We start from the raw sequence: 6,310 nt of genomic DNA, 5'->3' as shown, positions 1-6,310 counted from the left end.
TATGCTATTTTGTTTCTAATTGAACAAAATCAATGCTTGTTTTAAAGTGAGATGCATGACAAGGTCAAGACCAAAGGGCCTTTATCCAGGTTTTCTGTAAATAAAAGAGAGTTGCACAGTCTTCCAAAGAACAAGACAAAGACAGACATTAAATTAATTACTTCACTTTGATTATTTGATTCAACTGCAATGTCAGTAAATGTTATGTACTCTCACAGTAAAATATAAGTAGAAAGTGAGTCAGGACATGTCAAGCCCTGAGTATATTACTCAAGAATACTGTAAAGTCAGTGATTTTAAATACTCCTAAAGAATGTCAAGCAGCAGTTTTCTAAGCTTGCTGGCAGTAGAGTTTTCAGCTAAATAAAGTGTGGAGTGGATGCCACCAAGTGGTAGCTGTTATCACATAGCAGTATCTTTAGCATTATTTCACTTTTGTCTGCCACTACAGCTGCAGAAAACATTCCTGGTATAGTAGTTTGTTGGAAACAGAATACTACTATTGTAGAAAGAGGAAAACAATTCCCTGAGGATAAAATTTGATTCTTACTGCTAATAAAAAAATGTCACCAACTTGAAATCAGCATGGATTTCTTTTTGAAGACTTAGAAGATATTTATACATTGTATTTTGGTAGCAAATCCAAGGTTACCTGAAAGACCAGATCTGCAGTTCATGTAGACAGCAAACCTGCAAGAGAGGTGCTAGCTTTTCTTACTTTTCTTACTTACTAGACTTTTCTAAGCCTAAAAGATTATTTGGGTATACACTACACTGCTAAATGAACACACTATCTACACTGCTAAATGAAATAGGGCCACGGGACAAAATCAATTATTGCATAATTGTCTTATCACTTCCTGATTCTGGACAGTTCCAAACTGCTCTTTCTCAGACAAAGTATGGGCACAATTCTGAGAATGATCACAGAAGTCAGTATGGTTGAAATTGCATCAGGTTTGCTTCTTCCACTCTCCAGCTGATTCCCTCCATTTTCTACAATCCTTTAACATTATTGTAGCTAATTTTAAAATACCCCAATAGGTTCTTAAACCACATCCCAGGAGATATATCGCCTCAGTCTCATGCTGTAAGCAACACTCTGGAGGGCTGTTTCATGCCTTTGCATTATTTCAGCCACAATGGTGCCAAAAGAGGCCCACAGGAGATATCCAGACATGTACAAATGCAACCACTCTGCTGTAATACTAGTACTGAACTAGTAATTACACTGAGGACATAAGCCAATCCATGCCTCTCAGCCTTGGGATCCCTGGGAGGCAGTTACTTCTACAGGAAGCAATTTAGGAATATGCCCTGTCTAGAGTCATATCCTTCAAGCACAGTATAGCAGTAACTCAAGAATCCTGCCCCAAATACCAGTCTGGTATCGAAAAGATGAAGAAACTTCAGTCAAAAGTATTGCACCTGGTACGTGTTACAGACATCTGGTCCATTCAGATAAGCTCGCTCCATCTCATTACTCTTCCAACCTCATCCACTTTAATTTTAAACAATCTGGGAGAAATTTCCTACCTGTTGAATGGGACAACAAAAAACCTTCTACTCTCTAATCTGCTTTTCAAGCAGCAAAGTGACTTGCCACCCATTTTGTATTTTAATAAATAAGAAACTGAAAAGGCAGAATTCTAACTTGTTCTTCTTTGTTGACTCATACTCTTTTCAGTAATAAAATCCGTTTGGAAAATAACTATTTATTAGTTATAATGATGCACCATGTCAATAACACAATTGTCTGTTTAATTAATATGTGTACTAACACAGTTATCTGAAAGCAAAAGGCAGATTAGATTGCTTCTGGCACTAGCCTGAGGGGAATGGCAACACAGCCTGGCTTCACTGCCTACTTTGCATGAGTCAGAGTCCTGGAAACCAAGGGGGCTGCTTCTGGTGCTGCAACCAGGGAAGATGTGGCAGAACAAGCAGCAGTCCACTCTCTAAGGCTTCTTTTCCTCAGCATCTATATTCTAGTTAAAAATAAACCTTGTTTTTTTACTAAGGATTCCCATGGAGAGATGTAATAACAAGTTTGCTTCCAGGCTTCCCCTCTTCCCTGTATTTTCCGCAACACAAGCAGATTGGTGTGGGCTCTTCATCTGGAGGCATGAACATTCAAAGCATGCTTGTACTGCTCAGGAATATGGAGCAAGCTTTGATAAAGCACTTTAATTTCTACAGTGCTACCACAATAACTGGAGAAGCATTCACTGATAACACGAGTAAGAATATTCAGGATAATCTCGACCACAGACCTGGGAAGCAGATGTTTTACAATGCCTTCTCTGACACATGAATCAGTCCTTACTATAGGTAACCAAGATCACAATCTGCATCACAACAAAGGTATACTTTAAACAGCGTATCAAACATAGAACAGTGTCAACATAGAACATCTTCATCTGTCAATATCTGAGGTTTTAGGGATAAATCAGAAGCCATGTGGATTAGCTAGACTAACTCAAGGAAAGTTGAGACCAACTCAAGGAAATACTGTCCAACTTCAGAAAAGAGAATCTGAGAAAAACAAGTCTGAAAATGTAGATGATTGATACAAACAGTAAGAATGAGTAAAAGACTACTTTATTACAAGCCACTGAAAACAAGAAATATCAAAAAGTTTGTATAGCAGTATGTTCCAGGTGTATTTTGCATTTCACCTTTGAATTCACCGTTTGCATAAAGAAAAGCACAAAAGCAGAAATACATCCACAAAAGTAAGGAACCAAACAAAAGATCTCTTATTAACTTATAAAGAACATGAGAGCATAAAATCATATAAGTGACTGTACTGAAACATCCTGCTAGTCTAGTATCCTAACTCTGACAGTGGCCAAAGCTCATTTAAAGAACTAAGAACACATCAAGCAAGCACATAAATCATCATGAGGCTTATATGCTCTAACCAATACTGACAAAATGGATGACAGAAGGTTATACCTGCCTACGGGTATTAGCCTGAGGAAATGATGTTTTACTGTTTTTTTAATTATGTTGTCAATTTTTTCCCTTTAACAAACTAACTGATTTTTAATTAAGATATCTTGAACTTGGTACTGGAGACTTATGCATTGGGGAACAACTGTTCCCAGAAACTGTCTCTTAACCTTGAGAAAAAAATAGAGACAGGAATAGGAGCAGGTCTCGTTCCTGGATTAAGTGAGGGAACTGCAGACTCAAAGAAGTGAAATGACAGGAAGAGGGGAAACATAGGAATAATTTTTAAAAAGGGTAGAAATTATTAAAACTCAAAGAACAATCTCCAATCCACTGTGAGCTAAACCCTTATGCTAAAATTAATATTGTTTGACATCCAAGGTCTACAGTGATTGCCTTTGCATACATTTTTAATAGAGTTGGATAGCATAGGCATAGGTGAAAACAGAGAATGATAACAGAGTTTAAAGATTGTAAAAAATTTTCTGCAGACTATGACTGAAACAAGAGCATTCTAAAGTTACAAACCATGCTAGGCCAAAAGAAGTAGTCACACTAACATATGTGCAACTGACCAATTAACTGCCTAAGCTGTTCTGCAAAGATGAACCACTGGACCTCTATGAATCAGTTTGTAATCACTATATACGCAATATAAGTTAATTTTAAATGAAAGTGACTGAATACTCTGTTGGTATTTTATGCATATATCTATGATAAACTCATTGATGAAATGTTAAATTCTAACTCAGAAAAATGGCTTTACTTTACCCATGACTGAAGTGATCCCTCAATATTACAGCATAAATTCTATCCCAATTTGTGTGCTTGAAGTTGCCACAGACTCAGGCATACTAAAGTTTTTTTTTTAATTCAACAATGACAGACAATTCATTTCACTGCTGCTGAAAATTGCTGGAGCGTTACATTATTGTTCAACATAACAGTGCTGAGAATTCACTCAAGTTCATTTCAGTCAGGAGAACTCTCTCGGTAAAGTCCTATTGAGATTTCCAGATGTGACCATTTCTAAAACCAGTTTCACAAAATAAATAGACCTAATCATGAACCCTGTTAGTTCTTTATGTTCTGGAGGAATACTAGAAAACACTGTCTAGTGGATATTTCAGACCTTTGTTATCTTCAGCCTCTGGAGAAGCTAGAGTATCTTTTCTAGGATGTCATTGGCAGAAATTGTCACTTGTGAGATGTCTTCATCTTTACTATGCTTTTCTGGAAACTTGCTTAGAGGTAATGATCAGGAAATTTGGAATTACTTTCAACACAATTCTCTGTAATTATTTCTAAATCATAGTATAAAAATATTTTTCCACAGTATGATTTATGCAGCCTGTGCTCTATGCATTCTGCAATGACTCAAAATTTCAGCAGGCCCTCATGACATTATAATAATTCTTTTCAATCTTTTATGCGCAATTGAAGCTTGCAGGCCATACATTCCAAGACTATCTGTTGTATCATATTAAGAACTATTAAGTCAAATCGTGTGAAATCAGTATATACAAGTCTTCTAAATGTCTGTGCAAAGGTTTTCAGGACTCAAGTAGATTCAGTTTGTAATAGCTGAAGATTAGCTGTCATCCTCTTTTGTGCTTTGTTCCAATGACAACTCCTTTTTTCATTTCATTTACAGGTAACTTTTCCCTATTTTCAAAGTATTTTACCCTCTTATTAAGTGTCCAGACACTAGTTTCTGTCTCTTATTGGCTCATAATTTGAAGCAAATAACTTTGTACTTCTTACAATGTTTATACAGCATCTCATACAACAGCGCTTTACTCTGTAAGAACTTCTTGGTGTTCTAATACTTGCTTTGCTTTAGTTTTCCTGGGTGAATGTGTTTAAATACACTCTTAGTAGAACAGATGCTTTCTACTTTTTGGGCTCCTAATGATACAGAACCAGGTTAGAATCTGTGAACAAGAAGTGCTGCGTCAAAGCCTATGATCTGCAATTAAGCACTGAAGACCAGGATGCTGTGTGAACACAAAAACAGAGAGGTAAAAACATGTAACAGGATGAGCCTTGTTCAGGTAAGTGGACTGTTCACACACAGGATAAAGTACTTACACTTAACTGGAACTAGGAAAAGCAACCAGGGCTAAAGCAGAATGATATGTCTCAGGGACGCTGCAAGATAAACCATCTGTACCCAGTATGGACCAGAGAACTGAAAAGAAATTTGAGGGACTTTGGGGCTTTGCAAGACCACCAGTACCTAGGTAATCAAATTAGTAGCAAAGCCAAAATTGCCTTGTTAACAGTATCAAACCCACCAAATTTGGGTACAGATGTAGGAAAAGCAAGAAATAAGGGGAAAATAAATTAAGGCAGGTTATTTGGGAGGAGATTTGGCAGAAAAGGGGAAGCACAAGCACAGTGAAAAAGTAGATCGAGTGACAGAAAAAAAAAGGAGAATAAACTTTAGAATTAGTCAATGAACAGCAGAGGTTTGCTCTCCCGACCGCAAGAGTGCGGGTGCAAAGCCGACCTGCAGACCAAGCCCGCCGGGACGCCGGACGGATCCACCCTGGCCCACCCGCTGGACTCGCGGTCGGGTGGACGCCCACACCACTCGGCGCGAGAGGACAGCACGAACGTGGGTAGAGCTGCACCCCAGCAACGAGCAGAGTGAGAGGGTGGAGGGCGGCGACGGAGCAGCAGTTCAGCAGTAGCCGGGTGCAATAAGCCTTAAGAGGGATAAACGGCAACACAGTAATTACAGCACTGTGAAGAATGATAAAACTGTAAATTAATAGCAATGTGATTATTAGTTTATTGGTCTTTTAGCTGATTTATTAGGCTATTAATTGCGTGTTGATTAATCAATAAACCTTAGACTTTCTCATCTTAAGCCTGTAAGTGAAAGGAGGAAAGTAAGATCTTGAGGTGACGCTGGACATTCACCCATGGGTCCTCTGAAGGGCATTTTAAGATAGATTTATTACTCTCTCACGACTTTCAAACCTTGGGGATGAGTTTTACCATTGACTTCATAAGCTTTTCTCAGAGAAAAATGATTTTTTTCTTTTTTTTTTTTAAGCCGAGCTGACTCAAAGAACTGGTTAGATCCTCGCTATTTAAGAGATACTTTGCTTTCGCTTAATTAAAACTTCAACCTAACTGACTCGGCCCTTGGCGCTCCGGAGCAGGGAGCAGGGCCGGGCCGGGGCCGGGCCGCGCGCGGCCCCACAACGCCGGGACACCCCTGCGCCGGGGCGGCTCAAGGCCCGGCCGCCCTGCGGCGGGGGCCGCCCGCACGGCTCCGGGAGGCCGCGCCGCCCCGGCCCCGGCCCCGGCCCCGTTCCTGCCGCGCTGTCGCGACCGCCCGCCC

The sequence above is a fragment of the Rhea pennata genome, chromosome 2 (genome assembly GCF_028389875.1).
Source record: "Rhea pennata isolate bPtePen1 chromosome 2, bPtePen1.pri, whole genome shotgun sequence".
Taxonomy (NCBI): Eukaryota; Metazoa; Chordata; class Aves; order Rheiformes; family Rheidae; genus Rhea; species Rhea pennata.
Note: the sequence above shows the minus strand (reverse complement) of the source record.